We start from the raw sequence: 24,784 nt of genomic DNA on the forward strand, positions 1-24,784 counted from the left end.
CTAAAGAAGACAGACATTTCTGAGAGAGGTCTTTGGTTTCTAGTCTCCTGTCTTCAAAGTCTGCAAAAGGACAATTGTTTTAATATTTCTGTTTTCCAACCTTTGGGGGCTCACTTTAGTGGAGAGGAATGCTAAGAATTTTAAATAAGTATATTTAGGGGAGCCTGGGTGGCTCAGTTGGTTAACCGTCTGACTTTGGCTCAAGTCATGATCTTGCGGTTCATGGGTTCAAGCCCTGCGTCAGGCTCTGTGCTGACAACTCAGAAGCTAGAGCCTACTTCAGATTCTGTGTCTCTCTCTGCCCCTCCCCAGCTTGTGCTCGCTCTCTCTCAAAAATTAATAAATATTAAGAATAAATAAATAAGTACATTTAACAAGCTGTATTTTTTTGATCAGGAAATATTCATATTCAGAGTGAATCCTTTCATATTACATGAAGTCCGTTTTTTAATGTAATTAGTCTTTTATAACATACTGATTTAAAAAAAACTTGGTTTCTTATCCATCTGATTTAAGTTTTGGGTTTCTAGTCTCCTGATTCTAATAGGAGTCTCTATAGAAGCAGTTGATTTAAAGCTTTTATGTTCTTATATCTGAAGACTCACTTTAGTGGTAGGAATCCTAATAAAAGTACATTTTAAAGAACACATTTACTAGCTTTATTTTTCTAATGAGAAGAATTACATATTCAGAATAAATCTTTTCATATGGCATGTTTTCTGTTCTTTTTCTTTTTTTTTATTTACATAGCTTTTGTATAATTTATTGGTTTCAAAAATGTTGTGGACTTTTGTATATTGGAGTTCCTTAAAGTAGAACATGTTCAATGTCCTGTTGACTTTATATTGAGATCATCAGAGCAACCAGTAGAGTACTATGGATACTCTTCAATATTTTGCCCTAAAATTCTATCAGGTTTGGAAAATAGATAATCTGGAAAATTATTTTTGATACAATATAACAAAAATGAGTTTGTTCAAATGGAGTACACAATAAGCCAATGACCGTGAAAGAGTCTAGCTCTGTTTCTCTGTTTGATTAGAACAAGTGTTTCTGACATATAAAATATTGCTATTATTAATTATCATAATGGACTTTGGGGGGTGGTAGATTTTAATTTCATTGCTAGTATTTCATTATGTTAAGCGTTCAGCCATTTCACAGCTTGTTAAAGATCTATTTCAAGCATTTGTTTTTCCTTCTGAACATTTTCCCAGTATTATTAAGGGAACACACAGTATGCAGAACAAATTCATATGTGCAAAACTGACAATCCCAGAAGTGTTATATCCTTATTTGCATCACGGTCTTATTCATGTCAGATAAAATCCATGTATTTCTCTCAAATTTCTCTCCTTTTCCTCACTGAGCCTCTTAGCAGGGATGCTGTACATGACACTGCATGCACGCTGTTAGGAATATTAAAAAGGCTAAGAACCTCATGCTGAATTATTGTAGAAAGAAAAGATGCCATGAATTGTCAATCTGTCCTCTCTTGCGTTTTAGGTTTTTACTGTCTTATTGGCAATATCTTGGGCTAAATGTGGAGCTCTTTTTACCTGCCATTTAAAAGAAATTGGGGTGCCCAATTTTGTGCTCCCTCTCATTCTGTCTCTCAAAAATAAATAAATACAGGGGCACCTGGGTGGCTCAGTCGGTTAAGTGTCCGACTTCGGCTCAGGTCATGATCTCACAATTCGTGGGTTCAAGCCCCACATCGGGCTCTGTGCTGACAACCTGGAGCCTGGAGCCTGCTTTGGATTCTGTGTCTCCCCCTCTCTCTGCCCTTCCCATGTTCATGCTCAGTCTCTGTCTCTCAATAATAAATAAATGTTAAATAAATAAATAAATAAATAAATATACACATTTTTAAAAATTTTAAAAAACAAGGCAGCTCTATCTGGAATGATCTTTAGGATTTATTTATTGATGTACTCAGGGTGAAGTACAGTATATAGCATGCAGTCATTTCTGTATCAAAAAAACTATAATGTGGGGGTACCCGCATAGCTCAGTCGCTTAAGCGTCCAACTCTTGATTTCGGCTCAGGTCATGATCTCACAGTCATGAGACAGAGCCCTGCGCTGAGCTCTGTTCTGCACATGGAACCTGCTTAGGATTCTCTCTCTCCCTCGGCCTCTCTCCCCCCACTGATATGTGTACTCTTCCTCCCTCTCCCTCTCTCAAAATAAATAAGTAAATATTTTTTTAAAAAAAGAAAAAGACTACATGTGGGGGCACTTGGCTGGCCCAGTCAGTACAGCATGCAATTCTTGATCTCTGGATCATGGATAAAGCCCCATGTTGGGTGTAGAGTTTACTTTAAAAAAAAAAAAAAAAACAAACTATATGTGTATGTACACAAACTTATAAATATATGCATAAACTCCCCCTTTAAAGAAAAATCTATTGGGGCACCTGGGCAGCTCAGTTGGTTAAGCGTCAGTCAGACTCTTGATTTTGGCTCAAGCCACAGTCTCATGGTTGTGGGATCAAGCCCCATGTAGGGCTTAGGCTGACAGTGTGGAACCTGCTTGGGATTCTCTCTCCCTCTCTCTCTGCTCCTCCCCTTGTGCTGTCTCTCAAAATAAATAAATACACTTTAAACAAACAAATAAATAAATAAATAAATAAATAAGAATCTATTACTTTTATATATAAAACATTGCCTCTGGAAGGAAAATTGGGTGACTGGGGAAAAAGAAGCAAAAATGATTTCCTGTTCACCATATATACACTTTTATATCTTTAAGATTTTATATAACATTCATGTACTACCTTTTCAAATAATAAGTTAAATATGTCCCTGATGTCTTCCCACAATCTTGGGTTGGTAATTAATCACTGTTGTATATGTAAATATGGTTCTTTGAAATATGAAAGAGGGGCACCTGGGTGGCTCAGTCGGTTGAGTGTCCGACCTCGGCTCAGGTCATGATCTCACAGCTCATGAGTTCAAGCCCCACATCAGGCTCTGTGCTGACAGCTCAGAGCGTGGAGCCTGCTTCAGATTCTGTGTCTCCCTCTCTCTCTGCCCCTAACCCACTCACATTCTGTCTCTGTCTCTCTCAAAAATAAATAAACATGAAAAAAAAATTATTAAAAAAAAGTTAAAAAAAAGAAATATGAAAGAAAGCTTCATGGCTTCCACAACAAATCTCTAGAACTTAGGAGTAGTGATTTATGCTGGAATAGCAATAACAGCACTAATACAGGGCTTACTATGTGTCAGCCATGACTGTAAGTGTTACATATATATTAACTCACAAATACCTATGATATCAGTGCTGTGATCTGCAAAAAAGATTTTCACTATGGCTACTAGCATTTTTCATTAATGAGTTGAGCATTTTCCCTTGGCCTCTTACAGGTTGTTTAGATGAAATGTCTCCACTTAAACTATGGCTTTATTTCTTATGCTCCTTCAACAATATAATGGAAAACTGGCAAAGGGCCCAGCCATCTGGCATCTTCTGTAAAGAGTTACCATTCCATTCTTCTGAGGATTGGATCACATAGACAATATACATGTTTGAAGTTCATTTGTTTCTGCTATTACACAAGCCTAACATAATTTAAACTATACATATTAACTAGAATATCCACAAGGATTCTAATCCTAGAGACATTACTATCTGGAAAGAATATATCATAATCTTATATTAATATTATATTTTACTTTTTATTTTTAAGAAAATTATTTTTGAGAACATTACAATTACAATGGTGAACACGTAAACACGGGTATTTTGATTGGGGTATATGGACATCCTCCACAGACATCCATCCGGGGACAGACTCTTAGATGGAGAAAAGTACCTCTTTACTTTTATTAACATCTAACTGACATCTAGCATCTCCTTGCATTATAAATGTAGGCATGATCCAAGCCACAGAGTATTAATAGTACCTGTGACTTTGTCACCAATAGAAATAATGATTACTTTTCTACCACTCTATAGTTAGGCAGATATATTATGATATTGCTTAAGTGTATCATGATAACAAAAATGCCTGGGTGGCTCAGTTGGTTAAGCATCTGCCTCTTGATTTCGGCTCAGGTCATGATATCACAGTTCATGAGTTCGAACCCTGCATCAGGCTCTGCGGTGACAGTGCAGAGCCTGCTTGAGATTCTCTCTCTCTCTCTCTCTCTCTCTCTCTCTCTCTCTGTCTCTTTCTCTCTGCCCCTCCCCTGATCACACTCTCTCTCTCAAAAATAAATAAACTTAAAAAATAGAGCTGATATTAAACTCTCTAGTTCTTGTTACCTAATGCATTAATATCTATTATTCATCCATTACTTTACCATAATTTTTAATCTTTGATAACTATTTTAATATAATAAATTCCTCATATCTTATGTATTTAAAATTTTCTTTCTAAGAAGGGGTCCATCAGTTGGCCAAAGGTCTTTTAAAAAGGCAGTACGAGAATTTAGTATGTGAGAGAATGCATCTACCCCATTTGTCTTCAAACCAATGAAGGGCGCTACTCAGTAAATGCTAGTGGATTGAAGAAATGGAAAAAATTCAGCATTCTCTGTAGTGCTTTATGGTTTGATTTAAAATGGTTCAGTCTCCCCTCTTGTACAAAGAACTCAAAAGGAACATGGAAACTAAGATGAGGTATCAGGCTTTTTTCCAATAGTCACTGACACATTGACACTTCATATGCAAAACCCCAGCAGTGACAAAGGCCCAAACTGTAACCCCACTCACTTTGGGAGGGCCCAGATGATGAAGATAAGCTCATCCTGACTGAGCTACATTCTAAAATGTGAGCATGGCCTCATGCAATAAAACACTAAATATTGACTTTAAAAGATAAAAAACAAAACTCTTTTCTACAGTAGGCCCAATTACAAGGGGGAAATGCAACCAGTAATGTTTATATGCAAATGTTATATCCCTGAATCTCAAAAACATTTGCATCAGTTGTAATGTTCTGTTTCATTTCTTCAAATAATTTACACAGAGAGCCATTTTCAGGGGGAAAAAATTGCTAAGTGCTATTTTAAAGCATAAAAGTTAGAGATTGCAGTAATGAAATGTTGATGATCATAAGACATTACTAAAATCCGTATCCAGTGGCTATAGAATTACATGAATCACCAGCATAGTAAAATCATCAGGAAGAAAATAGGTTCAATTTTACATGAGTTTTTCCTAGTGAAATCAGGTTGGCTCCTAATTGTCACCACTTCTTAGTCATCACAAGCTATCAGTTCAATAACCCGGACTGTAATGTTGCCAGACATCAATAGGAAGCCCACTGATACGCAGTTTCTATCCTCCCTCTTTTTCTCCTTTGGGTTCCTGGCAGAAGAACTGTATCCTTTTAGTCTTCCCATCTTCTCCTCTTGACCTGCAGGAGTCTTATGAACAGTTCTGAGGCACATCCCTCAGCCTCACTAAATAAACATCAATCGGTAATTGAAAAATAGATAACTGAAAATATAAACATTGGTTATAAGCATTTGCCCAAACATTTGTTTAAAAGCCAGTTCATTAGGGTTTGAAAGACAAAATCTGTAAAGGTCAAGGATTCACATAAAAAATGGCTCCAGAAAATCTGGTCAGGATAAACCCTGATTGTAAAGGTTTAAATGGTCTTCTATTCAGACATGACTTTCAGGGACAAGAGAGCTGAAGGAACTGCAGATTCAAAGCTACTGATTTAGGTCAGAGAAGTGCACAATGTATAAAGACCAGCAGTAGAAGAATATGAAGCTTGGATGTTTTCTTAGTAAAAGGGTGGTAAAAGCCGCATTTGACTCCACTATGTTCTTATTTATTAAGAACTATTTTATCTGCTTTCAGGCCTAATTTCAACACCTACTGCCCGTGAGGTGGGGCTCACCTTTTTATCTAGCAAGATCAAATCAAAATGCCTTCAACAAAAAAGTTTCTCTGGAAAAGGCATTTCTGCAAATAAAAACTCCCCAAAGGATGTAAATACACACTCCCCAAACCAAGAGCTGACACAAATAAATAAACAAGTAAGTAAGTAAGTAAGTAAATGAATAAATAAATAAAACACATAATCAAAAGAAAACATTGTCTCATCTTTGATTGCCAGCTTGTAACAATGCTTGTGAACGCCTCTCCTGGTTGCATAGCAACAGTCTAAGCAGCTGCTCCAGCCTGGAAGAAATTTTCATGCCAGGGTTGTGAAAATAAGAGCTAACTACTCAGTCTATTTTGCAAGGTTACCTGTATTTGCAAAAAAAAAAAAAAAAAAAAAAAGAAGAAGAAGAAGAAGAAGATAAACTAATGTTCCACATGTGTCTAAAACCAAAGATCTGGAAGGAAGTTCTCTAATGCTTTTAACACCTCTACAATAATTCCTCACCACCTATGCTCTATGTAGGCAATTCCCATTTGAGTGTTGAGAGAAAGGCACCAAACCTATAGGAAGTGTGCCTGGTTGCCGAAACAAAATAAGCAAGCTCCACAAAACTAAATCACTGAGTTCAAGAGTTAGAAGGTAGACAGCAGACTTCCTAAGCATCCTTATTCAGAGGCCACTCTCTACGCTGTCCCAAAGATTGCTACTGAACCACACAACAAGATTCATTTTGGGTTTTGCTATATTAGTTTTCCAATAAACACATTATTATAACTTGAATTCTTTTAGTATCTTCTGCCATTCTTGAATGTAGCTGATCACAGCACTGGACAAGTCCCTAAAATGAGCAATTCATTTCCGTCCATAGAGACTCATCTTAAAAGCTTGAGCCTGGTAAACATAATCAGTACACTTACTGGCATCAGCACAGCTGATAGGCACAGACCATCTTTCAGTCTGTCTCCATCTAGGTTCCACACAGGAAAAAATAAACAACATACATTACCAAGTGTGATGAGTCCAGACAAAAATGTTCTTAAGGGAAAAGTGGAGACATACACAGAAAGATTCATATGCATTGGTGAACTGGTGTTACTTTCTCTGTAGTTAGTTACAGAGTGCATCCATTAATGTTTAACAACCAGCCCACAAAGGAACAGGGCTTGACTGCTTCTCACAGGGAAATGACTTGAATGGGGGGCACGTGGTCCCTTAAATGAGTGACTTGGATAGTGGAACAGGGGAAAAAGCACTGAACCAAGGGCCAGCTCTAGTCACAAGTAGGTCAGCTATGGGACTTTGTGTAAGTCAAGGCAATGAGCTTCCATTTCTGTGTCTATAAAGTTATATTAAGAGCTTCTCTGCCCACTTCATAAGGATGATCTAAAAATAAAATGTCAAAGAAAGTAACAGGAAACATACAGAAACTTCTGAATATTCTTTCTGACTTTACGTAACACTTCCTGCTTCCTCAAGTCATGTTATAAGGGTATCATACTGGTGCTGATTATCTCCAGAGCTCCAAAATATTAATATAGAGATATTTTATCTTATTTCTGTCTATAAAGAAGTGTTTAGGAAAATCAAAATACAGCTGTATCATTAGACTTTAGACCAGCAGAAAATTTGGTGCTAGCTGTTGATGGGCAGCAGTATTGACAACTAGAAAAAAAAAAAAAAACATAAAAAATGACAGGTAGTCATTCTTAAGTTCCTTATATTTCTGGACTTTAAAAAATACATTTCCTAGAGTTTTAATGATTGTATTGGGACAAAAATAAACACATTTGTAAACTGAGGAACAGGTTTTTTTTGGAACACTGATAACTGTACAGCACTAAAAATAATTTCAAAGCTTCTGATTAATCAAATTAATTGGTCTCTTGTGATGCTTTAGAAAGTACACATCGTCTTTTCTAAAACATATTCCTGTACAGGGAAAGGTCTTCTCTCATTTGGTGAAAACAAATATTTACATTTTCGTTAAAAAGTGTGTCTTGCATATAAAAGTATTCATCTGTTGACTTAAAAGTGAAAGATCAGTAGTTAATTTTAACTTTAGGTACTGGAGAATATCTACTGCTGATTAATTTAAGATGAAATCTTTCTAGGCTTATATTCATTAACTGTTAATCTTTGGGCACATTTAAAATTATTTTTGAAAACTACTGAGTTTACTTAATACGGCAGGTGGGATAGGCAAGTTTTTATCAGGAGCACAGAATACACAGAAGAGACCAGAGGATTGCAAAATGGAACATGATCCCTCCCCAGCCCAGAAGTGTTTTCTCCTATGGCTGTAAGCTTTGACCTACCATATTTGTCATTTCTGCTTCCTGCACAATTCCAAAGGCATCACCTATGTCTCAAAAATGTGTTGGAATCATCAATAGCTAAGTTAGCAAAATGTGACTCTCAAACTCACCACACCCCAGATCTGGCAGGGAGAACACTTGCCCACAGCGGATGTATGGAATCCACCCAACTAGCTGCTCTATGTTGAGTTCGAGTCTCATCTCATGCAGAAGGTATCAGGGAAATGAGAGAGTTTAAACCTTTATTTAAAATAGAACAGATACAGAACTATAAAGGGAATACAGCCTTTATGTGAGGAAAGTCTTATTTAATCAGTCTTTTCTTCATACACATGAATTCATTAAAGGCAAGAACTAAAAATTAATTAAAAGCATTACCCGGGGCACCTGGATGGCTCAGCTGGTTAAGCGTCTGACTTCAGCTCAGGTCATGATCTCCCGGTTTGTGAGTTCGAGCCCCACATTGGGCTCTGTGTTGACAGCCTGGAGTCCGGAGCCAGGAGCCTGCTTCGGATTCTGTGTCTCCCCTTCTCTATGCCCCTCCCATGCTCATGTTCTGTCTCTCTTTGTCTCTCAATAATAAACATTAAAAAAAATAAAATAAAATAAAAAGCATTACCTTTCAGGTCAAAACACAGAGAACTAATATTTGCTCAGTGATGCTCTGTGCTAGGCACTATAGTGGGTGTTATAAAGAATGGTAGGTACAACATGTGCTTTGCAAATGGATAACCAGAGCTCCAAGAAGTAAAGTGACTTGCCTAGGAGCACTCCAACAGTGAGAGATGGGACTAAAATTTAAGACTGCACCAATCAGACACTCAAGTTCACCCATTTTTCCTTATACTGAACACTTCCTCCCTTTCTAACATAAAAAAAAAAAAAGAAAGAAAGAAAGAAAGAAAAAAATCTTACTAAGAAAGGCTGAATCCAACCCAGAATACCTAAATCATTGCAAAAGGCTGCTTATTGGATCCTGGAAACCTTCTATTAAAGAGCAACATATTTACATGCCAGAAGGTTTTAGCATATGTTCCATCCATGTCATTTCCAAGTACCTATCAGCACAGTGCTTAAGAATCCTGACAAGGCTGATATCTTAATTGCTGACTCTTTTCTCAGGAGGTTATAAACGCCTCAAATTATAACTGGATATCCAAAACACTAGATTAAAGTTGAAATAAATAAGTAAAGTAAATAACTGTCACCAACATGGCTTTACTAGTTCCAAGCAAACCTAGCGAATGTAAAAATTTTAGCGGGAGGTGGGAGGCAGGTTAGAAGTCAGAGTCGAGGTAGGGGAGCCTGGGTGGCTCAGTCGGTTAAGCGTCCGACTTCGGCTCAGGTCATGATCTCGTGGTTCGTGAGTTCAAGCCCCGCGTCAGGCTCTGTGCTGACAGCTCAGAGCCTGGAGCCTGTTTCAGATTCTGTGTCTCCCTCTCTCTCTGACCCTCCCCCGTTCATGCTCTGTCTCTCTCTGTCTCAAAAATAAACATTAAAAAAAAAAAAAAAAAAAAAAAAGAAGTCAGAGTCGAGGTAAATAGTGAAGAGCAGGACAGTACCCAAGTCAGATGAAAAAGAGACAGGCAGAACTTATGTCTGAGCAGGAAACTTGCTTTACATGGTTATTACTGCCCACAGTAGCTGCCTACTCATCTCCCTGGGTGTGGATAGCAGGGCCAGCACCTGAAATGTGAAAAACTTTGAGCAATTTTTCTGGTCTCCCTTATTCATAATCAAATGTATCAGCAGATGGCAAAGCCCCAGAAAGAGCATGATTTGGGGGATCAGTTGAACCTGGGTGTAAATCAGAACTCTGCTATTTACCAAACACTTCAAGCCTCAGTCCCTCATCTATAAATTGGGGGTAATCAAACCAGCTTCACAGAGCCTTTGGAGAATCAAATGAGTTAAAATCATAGAGCATATAATGGCCATTCAATAAATGTTGGTTCCTTTTCTTTTATTGCACTATTTGAAATAATTATCAGCAGATTGGTTATAGACTCAAAAGACAAACCACAGTCAGTTACATCAGGAAATCTTTTTCTCTTTCATGAACCTAAGAAAGAATACATGTGAATTCTATTTTCCTTCTGGCCTGAGACAGAATCACTTTTTATTCCAATAACCTCTTGAGTTGGGAGCTACAGACTGAGCAGTGGGGGATACACATTATACTCTAATCGTGAAGAAAGAAACCCATCATTGTAGCTTAGAGTAAACAGTATTTACCACACTGAAGCTCCTCCCCAGGTCTTCCCCCTGGGATGAATTAGCAGAGTAACTCTTATTGAGAGGCTCAGCAGGGATCTGGAATTATGGAGATTTTTAGAGCTCTAACTTACACCATTTTATATACATTATACAGTGTGTGTGCTCACACATGTACACTTGTCTATATATATAGTAACACATATTTAGTAATAACACACACAGTAGATAAGCATACATCATTAAAGACCAAAACAAGACTAACAGTCTCAAATTCTGTTCATCTACTTTGAGCCCTCTTTTATAATATTACAAAGGGGGGGGGGGGGGGGGGGGGGGGGGCGGTGACCTGTGGGCCAAGGAAGCAACCATGGGAAGAAACTGACCATTTTGAAATGGGATTTTAAAGCATCCTTTCCTGGCTCCATCACCAATTTCTTGTCTCCTGCTTTATTACTACACTATTAAAATGTTTACGTCCTCATAGTTTTCTGGGTTTTAGCCTCAGTCTCTCAAAACCTACTACATGGAAGATGGTGTAGAGTATCATCAACTGAGGAAAAGGAAAGGAGAAGGGGCATCTTCATGTTGCTGGTGGTGAATTTCACATTGCATCAAACACATACAATGGAGCAGTAACTTTGGGGAAAAGCTGTATTCTCATTTTATTTTCATAAAAACTCTACGAGGTAAGTACTTATTATTATGGGCCTTTAGAAATGAGAAAACTGAGGAATATAGCAGTCAAGTGACTTGCTTGACTAACTAGCAAGTAGCTTGCTAGATACCAACCACTAGGTATCCCGCCCTCCAGAAGGAGATGGTTTGGAAGCAGAAACCACAACATTACCCAGGTTAGAGTCCCTTTTTCATCATAAAGATGAGAACTGTAGAACAAGAATTCACCTTGGAATTCCAGGGTACTAATTTGAGTTCTAGAGACTCAATGAAGACAGTTCAGTTTCATATGTGAACATATGAAACCTTTCAGATGTGATAATGGATTTAAATGTGTTATAGATAAATCCATTAGAAAGTCTGTCACATGGGGTACCTGGGTGGTTCCACCAGTTAAGTGTCTGATTCTTGATCTCGGCCCAGCTCATGATCTCACGGTTTGTGGGTTCAAGCCCTGCGTCAGGCTCTGCACTGACAGCGTGGAACCTGCTTGGGATCTTCTCTCTCTCTCTCTCTTTCTCTCTCTCTCTCTCTCTTTCTCTCTCTCTCCGCCCCTTCAACACTTGATCTCTCTTTCTCTCTCTCTCTCTCTCTCAAAATAAATAAACTTAATTTTTTTTTTAATTCTGTCACAAAAGGGACTTTCGTGAGAGTTAACACCACCACCACCACCACAGTGAAATAATATGACAGTGCCCCACAGTTTGGCATCTCCTCCACTGCTTCAAGGAGATTAACATATACTGATCCCTTATCATACTGTGGTCCACAATTGTATCCAATTTAATATGAATCATGTCTATTCTAGATTGATCTCCTTAGCTGAAAATTCAAAGCCCCCAACATGACTCTCACCTCAGCCATATTTACCACCTTTTGATTTTTGGTTTTCATATAAAAAATATGATCTGAAACTGTGCCCAAACATGTTTTCTAAAAATTACCATATTTGAAAACAAGTCTACAGTTAACAGTTCCACCACAAATAGTGTTTGTTTACTAAACTTTTAAATTAAACTGTGCAAGCTAAACATAATATAAAGGGAAATAAAAGTCAAAGGAACTCTACAGAAATATTTGCCCCCAAAATGGAGCTAAAGGACAAATAATATTAATACATAAAAAACTTGTATAAATTGATGAGGAAAATATGAATACCCTGATAAAATAATGCCCAAAGACATGGAGAGACAATTTCCAAAAGAAGATGTTAAGCAATAAACAGCATCAGATGTCTGGGAGAAAATACTGTGCTATCAGACTTCATTTCTGAAATTTTAAACAACTTTGTAATCATACTGAAAAACAGAGGATCAATTGAAAAATTCTATTTTCTCATGAGCGGAAGGATAGTAGCATTTTGTGAGAGCATGAGAGTGACAATATCTGGTCATATATGAATCTTTTGGTCTGCTAAGCCAGGATGCTAAGCTTGTGGGTTCAAAGTTGGTGTCAGTTGCTTACATGTGACAACTATACATTAGTGAACTAACAATAACTTCATTCGTAAAATGATTTCTAATATAGCAAACTATATACTTTCATAAATATTCTACGTGCTATTTTTTAGTCTTCCAAATCCCAACTCACTCACTCCCTCTCTCTCTCTCTCTTTTTTACACATACTCACATACTCTTACTTGCATTCCTAACACATTTTTTAAAGGCATACAATAACATTATTCTCTTTCGAATAGAAATCAAAGCAAACATGTATTCCTTAAATGTCATGAAAAAGTGTTAAAGGACTGATATTCCCAAATGAAAATGGGAGTCTTTTCTTCCTACTGACCACACACCTTCAGTAAGGGGCCCACTTGAAGGAGCAGAGAGGAAAGCCATGTCCAAGCTATCAGATCAGTCCTGAGGCTGAGTGAAATGACAGTGGATGTGGCCAGCACACTGTCACATCTGAACCTGGTATAAGCCAGTCTCCCCATGTAAAGACCTTCAGGGCAGCATCGTGCCTGCACTGTGGTAGCTCTGATTTGTTCTGAATGTAAAATGAAAACAAACTTTGGCAAGCAACAGCAAATATCCAAGTATTTTTAGTCAGCCTTTTTGTAACCCATACCCTTAAGTTGGGCATAAGTCAATTCTGACAGTTCTTAGAATTGTGTCATCAGGATTCAGACTTCGCCTGACACGATGCAGCATTGTTCCTGATTACTCATATTCCAGAGTTCAAAGACAAAAGAATTCTATCACAGAGGCTCATGCTTTCCTTCATCTTTTCTATTAAGCAAATCGAATGTTCTGACAGCACACCTATCTATAAATGTCAAGTCACATTTACAAACATCTAAATCAAAGGCTTGCCTAGGCAAGTCTTTGGTATACGAGATTCAAAAAGTGACCTTGGTTTCTTAAATGCTGCCATTCAATTCACATTCTATAAAAACACATAATCAAAGTGGTGGGGGAAAACAAAGAAAGAATCAGATATCAAGACATAATAATTGGGTTTCCTTTCATTTTTATCGATCATCTTCTCATTAAATTCAGACTTCATCCAAGCTACCCCTTCAATTTGTGCACTATGAAATCATACCTCCTCAGTCTCTAATCCCAGGAGGACTTTAATATTTTAAGTAGGTGAGAGGATTCAATAACAAAAATTCTGAAAAAGGATTCTGTGTTGCCTCCTGAGGCCCCAGACATTCCCTTGCCGGCAAAGTGGGTTGGACCATTAAATGACTGGAGATGAGAAACTGGAGTAGGTGCCAAGCAGCAAGGAGCCTCTTTAGAGTTCAGATCTCTGACTTCTGGTGTGTTCTTTGAAACTGTGACAAGAGAGAATGGAGGCAAACTGAGCTGATTGGCCACTGTGGGTTCCAAAGAACCAAGGCAGTTGAGTTTATACCCAAACCAGACAGAGGCCACAAAAGACATTCCCAAGATACCAAAACTGTAAAGCAGCAGAAATCCTTCACTTTGGATAAAAAAAGGCATCAACTCCCAGTCTCTTTTTGCCCTATTCAGATTTATTGACTCACCGAACTGGTGAATTCCTGGTGGTATTGAAGTCTCTAGAGAAATCATTTATTTCAGCCTAGGAATGCCAATGCCTCATGTCTTCTGACATCACGGTACAAAGTCAATTCTTCAGTAAAGACAGCATTTAAACCACATATAAGACATAGCTACATTTGGTTTGGGCACAAATACATTATTAGCAGAACAGAACAAGAAAGTCCTAAATCCACACTTGAATGGTTGTTTCATGCTCATATAATATTTAAGAAAAACTAAAATATTTCAATGTTGACACATGACAACATATATATTTGTTCTCATCAGAGTAGTGCTGAAATTCATGTTCCATTCATTCCAAAATTGGTATCGATTATTAACTACACTGGATTTGAAACTCTAAAATGTGGTCAAAGAATGATTCTGAGCAAAAACAGGACCCTAGAAATATAGAGGGAATGGGGAAAACTAAAGGATACCCATTTTTTTTTCTGATTCTGCCATTATTATTTCAGACAGCCTCTTAAGGTTTTTATTTACTCAAAAATACAAAATGAGAGTTTTGGGTAAGACCTGTAAAAGCCCATCTTAGCTTTGAAATTATGAAGATCTCTGTTCAACTAACTAGATTACTAACTAAATCTATGCTCTTGGTCTAATTATTCAACATACAATTCAATGTTTTAACTTTAGAAAATGAAGATAATTATACTTTTGCCCCTTAAAATTACTGGAAAAGAAAATACACCCCCAAAATACAAAAGTTCTTTAAGAGGTGAGACATAACATACATGGGTAAGAAGGAATTAACAGTAGGATTCAGATGAGTCTTAGTTTATTATCAGTGACACAAATAACACTGACCAGCAGCATGACAACATCTTGTAAGGCTGGTGATATGATGGGAAGAAATATCTACTGAACCAATGTAAAAATCTAAAAAGACTATGTTATCATTCTTATGAGTAGTTCACAACAAAAAATCAGTATTACTCTACCATTTCACTGAATATCAACAACAAAATAACATCATTTAAGGAAGATGATGCAAGTGAATATTTCAAAGAATAAGGGTAATGATATGTGTTAAAGCAGTAAAATAACTAAAGGTTCCATAAATAGGAAAAAGATTTAAAAGTTAATGTTATTGGGTTTAGCCAAAGGAAGTAGCTGTTGTTAGACAATTTTTGACATACCAAAATGGCAATTTTGCATAATTCACCCTAATAAAATCTATACATATGAGTGCAGTAGTCACCTCAGAAAAAACAATAAGCTATAATAACATGAATTATATCATTTGACTTTTTTAGCTCTTATTGTACCACTGAATGAAATGGTCTCCTCACAACAAACCTATGAGATAGGTACCATTACTAATCTATCTTCACATTGAGGAAGTTGAAGCACAGAGTGACTCAGTACCTTGTCCAAGAACATGGAACCAGGTAGAGTTGATATTCAAATACAACCAGTCCTAACCCTTTCCTTAGCCTGCCTGTTGCAAAGAACAGATATTACCCAGACTAAAAGATGAAAGAAAGTGGATGTTAAGCATATGGAAAGATGAGTGGTGGCAAGTCCAGGGAGGTGGGAAAGGGAGAGGGGGAGAGTTGTATCATTTACCCATCGCTGTATAGAGGAAAGGCAGCCTGCAAGGCCCACTGGGCAGAACACTCCTCAAGGTAAGATGGGGCACTGGGGTATCATGGCTAAAAGACTTACACTATTAAAATCATCAAACTGGCTCTCCTAATTCCAGATTGAGCAGCATCTGATCATAATTAAATTTCTATTCAGGCTTTTCAAACAGAGAATGTACTAATGAGGCAAGACAAGCATTTGATTTTCATGGCATTATAAATGGAGAAATTGATGCTGCATCAGTCTCCTGGGGATAGGGCCACTCTTGGATGTCATAAAATCAAACCTACAATCGTACAGCTGAGGACCAGATGTGGAACATAGGTAACACTCCCAAGGTACCATTCTACCATGAGCACGTGTCCAGGTGACCAGGTGGCTCCATGAGGCAAAAACTAAAAAAAACTTTTAAACTATTCTCTGATTTAAATTTTTAGGGGCGCCTGGGTGGCTCAATCGGTTAGGTGTCCGACTTCTGTTCAGATCATGATCCCATGGTCCATCAGTTCAAGCCCCGCATCGGGCTCTGTGCTGACAGCTCAGAGCCTGGAGCCTGTTGTCAGATTCTGTGTCTTCATCTCTCCGCCCCTCCCCTGCTTGCACTGTTTTTTTCTCTCAAAAATAAATAAAACATTTTTAAAAAATTAAATTTGTAAAAGGTTACAAAACCTCATCCTATATAAATAATTCTTTCAGTCCATGTTTATAATTATGACAAAAAAGGGAAACCAAAAATAAAATATCTATTGAGTTCCATCTTAACTTTCTTTACCTTTCTGGAGCTTCGGGAATAGTAGGATCCATAGTCACCCTAGAAACAAAGAAACAAATTTTAGCAAACATGAAAGAATTTTAGATATTTACCATGACAACAGTTTACAAACAGTTATTTGTTTTTAATGTTTATTTATTTTTTAAGAGAGAGAGAGAATAGGTATGTGTGCGTGAGCAGGGGAGGGGCAGAGAGAGAGAGAGAGAAAGAGAGAGAGATGGAAAGACCAAGAATCCCAAGCAGGCTCTGTGCTATCAGAGCAGAGCCCAACATGGGGCTCAAACTCATGAACCATGAGATCATGACCTGACCAAAATCAAGAGTCATACACCCAACAGACTGAGCCACCCAGACGCCCCTTCAAATGATTATTATTAATGGACTTAAAAACACCGGAAGTGCCTTAAAATGCAAAGCAAAACAGAGGAAAGGTGATGGTGCACAGTGAAAAAAGGAGCCTGCAGGAAATGTTCACATAACTAGCGCAATGAAGAAAAACTCTGAAGTGTGCATACCAAATCAAAGGCATCGATAATCTGAATAGAATTTTTAAAAACAAAATTGTGTCAAATACATAAAAAGTGTGAACCTGAACATGAAAGGAATATGCCCATGAGATACAATTTCAACAGTGTAACAATAGACTGCGAAAATAGTCTTGCTTATGTGAAGATTTTGGCACCGTAAAACACATTCCCCACATCATTTTTCTTCACAGCTATTAAGAGAAACCCATTTTCTCTCTCAAACTTCATTATCCCAAATATTGTTTACCAAGGGCCAGAAAAGCAAGACAAAGAAAAGCCAAACGCCGGATATGCAAGAGAAGACATGGTTCCAGTAAGACAATGGCAGCCTCAAAAGAGAGAACTACGGACCTATTCTGAGTGCAGGCGCTGCCAGATGAAGGAGAAGGCTGACTTTCTGCTTTTACAAAGTGCTAACTTTATCCTGCCATGAGAAAATGAATTTAGCTCATTCCCTATGAGGATATAATATGTGCAAGATGCAAATTATTCCAACTGGCATAGATTAAATCTATAGAATGTGAAGAGACGAACACAGTACTTTGCACCTTTAGCTGTAGTGATGCTTGCTTGCATTAGTTAACTGTACCGAAAGCTACACAAATTGATGCCTCAGGAGTTTAGTCTTCTCAACTTTTAAAAATTCACTCTCAAATCACAAAGAATTAAATCTGAAATTTGAAATTCCTATCTGTGTCCAATAAAGGAAAACAGGAAATGAACATTTCTAAAAAGATTTTTTTAATGTTTATTTATTTTTGAGAGAGCGAGAGACAGAGTGCAAGCAGGGAGGGGCAGAGAGAGAAGGAGACACAGAATCCAAAGCAGGCTCCAAACTCTGAACTGTCAGCACAGAGCCCAACGCGGGGCTTGAACTCATGAACTGTGAGATCATGACGTGAGCCAAAGTCGGATGCTTAACTGACTGAGTCACCCAGGTGCCTCCAGGAAATGAATATTTCTAAAACCTTACTTTGGCCATATTTTCTTATCTAATCTGCACAACTTCTAAAAGTAAATTTAATAGCTTTTTTATAATCATAAAAGCAATATGCATTTATTGTAGAAAATATGCACAATGCAGAAAGTAAAAACCAATGTACACACAATTTAGAATGGAATTTATATCTTCTGTTGCTCCCTTTCAATATTCCCAAGCATACACACACAGAGCTTTTTAATCAACATTGGGTTTATACCACAGATAGGGTGTGTCTTGCCTTTTTCCCTCAACAGCAAATCACTTTTACCAATAATAGTCTTTAAGAACACAGTCTTAATGGTTACATTTTGGGACAACTGGGTGGCTCAATTGGTTAAGCATCCAACTCAATTTTGGCTCAGGTCATGATCTCATAGTTGTGAGATTAAGCCCTACATGGCGCTCTGCGCTGGGCATGGAGCCTGTTTGGGATTCTGCCCTTCCTCTCCCTTCAAAAAAAAAAAAAAAGTTACATCTTCATATTCACATGACACTATTTGTTAAACATTTCCTGATATTTCTTGTTAAAGTTGTGTTGTTTTTCTATTTACCTGGGTACATCTAACATTGCAATAATATCCTTGCACGAAAATCTTGACATTATAGCTGCCAGTTTCCTTAAAAGAAATTCACCAAAATAGAATCTTTTTTTTTTAATTTTTTTTTAACGTTTATTTATTTTTGAGACAGAGAGAGACAGAGCATGAACGGGGGAGGGTCAGAGAGAGGGAGACACAAAATCTGAAGCAGGCTCCAGGCTCTGAGCTGTCAGCACAGAGCCTGATGCGGGGCTCGAACTCATGGACCGCAAGATCATGACCTGAGCCGAAGTCGGCCGCTTAACTGACTGAGCCACCCAGGCGCCCCGCAAAATAGAATTTCTGAAGAAAAGGCATACGCTTTTTCCATGGCACTTGCCCACAGCTTACATACAGACCAAAAGAACAAAAATCTATACTGGCACATTTCCATTTATGGTATTGCAGATACTGCATTTGTTTACAAATTGAAGGTTTGTGGCAACTTGCCTCGAGCAAGTTCTATTGGCACCATTTTTTCCAACGGCATTTGTCCATTTTTTGACTGAATGTCACATTTTTATAACGCTCACAACTTTTTCATTATTAGTATATTTGTCAGAGTGGTCTGTGATCAGTAATTTGGGGGCACTATGACCTTGTCCAATATAAAACAGTAACTAAGTTGATAAATGTTGTGTGTTTGCTAACTGTTCTACAAACCATCCTCCCTGCCCCCTAAGACTCCATCTCTTCCCCTCTCTTCAGGCCTCCCTACTCCCTAAGTAACAGCAGTACTGAAATCAGGCCAACTAATAACCCTAAAATGGCCTCTAAGTGTTCCAAGTAAAGGGAAGAGTTGCATGTCTCTCACTGCAAATCAAAACCTAGAAATGATAAAGCTAAATGAAGAAGGCATGTTCAAAAGCTGAAATTGGCTGAAAGATAGGCTTCTTGTACCAGTTAACCAAGTTGTGAATGCAAAGGAAAAGTTATTGAAGGAAATTCAAAGTGAATACACAAATGATCAAAAAGCAAAACAGCCTCATCGCTAATATGAAGAAAGTTTGAGTGGTCTGGACATGAGATCAAACCAGTCAACATTCCCTTAAGCCAAAGCCCAATCCAAAGCAAGGCCCTAACTCTCTTCAATTCTATAAAGACTGAGAGAAATGAGGAAGCTGCAGATGAAAAGTCTGAAGCTAGCAAAGGTGGGTTCATAAGGCTTAAGGAAATCTCCATGTTTAAAGAAACCTGTCTCCAAAACATAAAAGTATAAGGTGAAGCAGTAAGTGCTGATGTAGAAACTGCAGTAAGTTATCCAGAGGATTCTGCTAAGATAATTAATAAAGGTGGCCACACTAAAAAGCAGATTTTCATTGTAGACAAAACAGCCTTCTAGTGGAAGAAGAGGTCATCTAGGACTCACAGAGCCATACAGAAGTCAAGGCTTGGCTTCAAAGCTTTCACTAACAAGTTGACTCTCTTGCTGGGGGCTAACACAGCTGGTGACTTGAAGTTGAACCCAGTGCTCACTAACCATTCTGAAAATCTGAGGGCCCTTAAGAATTACCCTAAATTTTCTCTGTATGTGCTCTATAAGCAGAAAAACAAAACTTGGATGACAGCACATACGTTTACAACATGGTTTACTGAATATTTTAAGCCCACAGTTGAGACCTACTGCTCAGTAAAAAAGATTCCTTTCAAACTATTACTGTTTATTGACAATGTACCTGGTCACCCAAGATATCTGATGGAGATGTAAAACGAGATCCATCTTATTTTCAAGCCCGCTAATGCAACATCCATTTTGCAGCCCATGGATCTTGACTTAAAACTTTTATTATTTAAGAAATACATTTCATAATAGACACTTTTCTAAAGAAGACATCCAGATGGCCAACAGACACATGAAACATGCTCAACATCACCCATCATCAGGGAAATACAAATCAAAGCCACACTGAGATACAACATCACACTGGTCAGAGTGGCTAAAACGAACAACTCAGGAAACTACAGATGCTGGCGAGGATGTGGAGAATCAGAACCCTCTTGAACTGTTGGTGGGAATGCAAACTCGTGCAGCCACTCTGGAAAACAGCATGGAGGTTCCTCAAAAAATTAAAAATAGAACTACCCTATGACCCAGCAACAGCACTACTAAGAATTTACCCAAGGGATACAGGAGTGATGATGCATAGGGGCACATGTACCCCAATGTTTATAGCAGCGCTTTCAACAATAGCCAAATTATGGAAGAGCCTAAATGTCCATCAACTGATGAATGGAGAAAGAAGATGTGGTTTACATATAAATAGAATACTACTTGGCAATGAGAAAGAATGAAATCTTGCCATTTGCAGCAATGTGGATGAGACTGGAGGGTATTATGCTAAGTGAAATAAGTCAGTAAGAGAAAGACAGATACTATACATTTTCACTCATATGTGGATCTTGAGAAACTTAACAGAAGATCATAGGGGAAGGGAAGGGGAAAAAAATATTTACAAACAGAGAGGGAGGGAGGCAAACCATAAGAGACTCTTAAATACAGAGAACAAACTGAGGGTGGATGGGGGTGTGGGGAGAGGTGAAAATGGATAATGGGCATTGAGAGGGGCACTGGTTGGGATGAGCACTGGGTATTGTATGTAAGCCAATTTGACAATAAATTATATTTAAAAAAAATAAAGTCTTATAAAGAAATAAAACCACTAAAAAAAAAAAAAAAGAAAGAAATACACTTCATAAGCCGATAGCTGCCATAGATACGATAGGGATTCCTCTGATGGATCTGGGCAAAGTCGATGCAAAACCTTCTAGAAAGGATTCACCATTCTAGATGCCATTCAGAACATTCATGAGTCATGGAAAGAGGTCAAAATATCAATACCTACAGGAGTTTGGTAGAGGGGGATTCCAGCCCTCATGGAGAACTTTGGGGGGGTTCAAGACTTCAGTGGAGGAAGTCACTGCAGGTGTGATGGAAACAGCAAGAGAACTAAAATTAGAAGTGGAGTCTGAAGATGTAACTGAATTGCTATAATTTCATGATAAAACTTGAACAGATGAGGAGTTGCTTTTTTTGGATCAGCAAAGAAAGTGGTTTCTTGAGATGGAATCTACTCCTGTTGGAGATGCTGTGATGATTGTTGAAATGACAAAAAGGATTTAGAATAAACCATAAACTAGTTGATAAAGCAGTGGCAGGGTTTGAAAGAATTGACTCCAATTTTGAAAGAAGTTCTACTGAGGGTAAAATGCTATCAAACAGTTTCACATGCTACAGAGAAATCGTTCGTGAAAGGAAGAGTCGACCAATGTGGCAGACTTCACTGCTGTCTTATTTTAAGAAATCGCCACCGTCACCCCAACCTTCAGCAACCACCACCCTGGTCCAGCAGCATCCATAACAATGAGCAAGACCCTCCACCAGCAAAAAAGAGTACGACTCCCGGCAAGCTCAAATTGCTTTTTAACGAAGGTATGTATATTTTTTAACATAATGCTGTTATACACTTAAGAGACTACAGTACAGTGTAAACATAACTTCTATACACAATGGGAAACAAAAAAATCATATGTTTTATTGCAATATTCACTTTATTGTGGTGGTGTGGAACCAAACCCACAGTAACTCTGAGATATGCCTATAGACTGCCCACCAAAAAGACAATTAGCAGTGTATCTCAGGTCCTATTTCTCAAATTTCTCACAAATATCTTAACAATTTCATAAAATGTTTTTTATTTCATAGTGAAAATGGTGTCTACTTCTACTTTTAGTTGTTTTCTTCTTGTTAGTGCTTCTGAGCAATTTTAAAAATTCATGGTAATTCTCCTATTTATTGCCTTTGACCATTTTTACTTAGGAAATTTGTGGGTTTCTTATTGATTTGTAAGAGCTCTTTGTACAATAAAGAGATTAATCATTTGTGTATTTTAGCTGTATATTTTCATTGGCCTTCCTAGTCTGTTATTTGCATTTGGGTTTGGTTTCTAATAGTTTTTGATGTGCAGAATTTTAAATTTTATGTAGTCAAACATATCAATCATCTCTTCTGTGGTTTCTTCTGTGGTTTCCATGCTTGGAAAGTTCTTCCCTAGTCCAGTTGCAATTAAATAGCTATTTCTATTTCTTTTACTTGCCCTCTAATTCCTGCCACCACCTTTTACCCTTGGCCCTTTTCTTCAATCTGGATAGAATTTTTGTAGGTATACTGTAATGTGAGTACTTAATGTAATTTCTGACAACCTCCCTTGTCTTTTTCCCAAACCACTGGTAAAATCACTCACTCCTTCATGGTTCATTTGTGTAAGATTCAGTTTGAGAGCAATTGCTTTGAGGTATAATATTTGCTCTAATGTCAGCTTTGGCACCTGGGTAAGTTTTTTTTAACTTTTTATTTTTATTTATTTTTGTTTATTTTTGAGAGAGAGAAAGTTAGAGAGAGAGGGGGACAGAGAATCCCAAGCAGGCTCCGTGCTGACAGCACAGAGCCCAATGCGGAGCTGGAATTCACAGGCTGTGAGATCATGACCTTAGGTGAAGTCAAACCAACTGAACTACCCAGGCACCCCTTAACTTCCTTAAACTTTAGTTTCCTTATTTGTAAAATGGAGATCACAACATCCATCTCGCAGTTTTGTTGTAAGGATTAAATTAGATAATTTACAAAAAGCCCTTAGTTCAGGGCCTACCACAGCACATATGCTCAGTAAGTCAATGGCTGGACACCACATTCAGGACAGTCTATTTATTTGTCTTCCTCTTACCATCTGTCTATTCTTGTGCTCACAGTGTAAACTTGATGTTACACATAATATTTGGTAGGAAAAGTATCTGCAATTATTTTATCAAAATTGCCTTGGCTGTTCTCACCTGTTTGTACATAGATAGCCCCAACTCACTCTTCATTTCAGTTATGTGGGATGGCCTTTTCTTTCCACAACCATCTCTTGCACACTTGCTTTTTGGTACATGCTATTACATAGGCCCAAACTTCCAAATCAATGCTTAAAAGTTTGGGTGCCTGAGGGCGCCTGGGTGGCTCAGTCGGCTAAGCATCTGACATCGGCTCAGGTCATGATCTCATAGTCTGTGAGTTTGAGCCCCGCGTTAGGCTCTGTGCTGACAGCTCAGAACCTGGAGCCAGCTTCCGATTCTGTGTCTCCCTCTCTCTCTGTCCCTCCCCTGCTCGCACTCTGTCTGTCTGTCTGTCTGTCTCTCTCTCTCTCTCAAAAATAAACATTGAAAAAAAATTTTTTTAAGTTGGGTGCTTGGGTGGCTTAGTTGGTTGGATGGCTGACTGCAGCTCAGGTCCTGATCCCGTGCTTCGTGGGTTCAAGCCCTGCATCGAACTCTGCTGACAGCTCAGAGCCTGGAGCCTGCTTCGTATTCTGTGTCTCCCTCTCTCTCTGCCCCTCTCCCACTTGCACTCTGTCTCTCTCTCTCTCTCTCAAAAATAAACATTGAAAAAAAATTTTTTAAAGTAACGGTAAGACATCCTTGTCTTTTAACTAATTAAAATACTAAAGATTCTAGAGTCTCATCATTGAGTTTGTTGTTGGCTATGGGTTTAAGGCACATAGTCTTTGTAACACTGAAGTCTTTATATTACTGTTTTTTGACATTATTTTTATTTCTATCCCACATAGGAAAATGAATTTTAAAGAGGTAACATGAGCTGCCCAAAGTCATACAGCCAGCACATGGAGTCTGAATACACACCCAAGTTGTCTGATTCCATTGTTTTTTTATTTTCCATTGCAACAATGCTATCACCCTATAATATAGTCAGTCTTCAAGCCAGCTATTTGTTTTGTTCCAAACTTAGCCATATAAATTCATTTAGATCTTATAAAACATCTTCTTATAAAAGTAATATAATAAATAAAGCATGGCTAATTTCTCAGCTGATCTGAAGAAATGTAGATCATCAGTTATTACCTGTAGAAATATTTCAGTATTCATCAGCGTTTGTATGGTAAAGAGAATCTAGTAGGATATACCAAAGACATGGCTGGAAATCCTCCCTAGATATCCCCCAAGCAGAGAGAAGAAAGAACTATCGTTTTGGGCCACCTAAGGGCAGAAAGGGGTTGTTTAAAGCAAAACAGAAGCTCTTCCAGGAAGAGGATTGGGAGTTAGCAGATGAGATGGAGATGGTGGTAGAAAGTAGAGCAGAAGGACAAAGCCAGAAAAGAGGGTTTAAGTGGCATCTCCTGACGTCCTCCTTCTCCTTAGACCCATAAGGGCTGAATGTGCCTTTAGAGCAAATGCCAAATATAAATAAAATTTGGCCC

Source organism: Panthera uncia, chromosome D2 (genome assembly GCF_023721935.1).
Source record: "Panthera uncia isolate 11264 chromosome D2, Puncia_PCG_1.0, whole genome shotgun sequence".
In the NCBI taxonomy this organism is placed as follows: domain Eukaryota; kingdom Metazoa; phylum Chordata; class Mammalia; order Carnivora; family Felidae; genus Panthera; species Panthera uncia.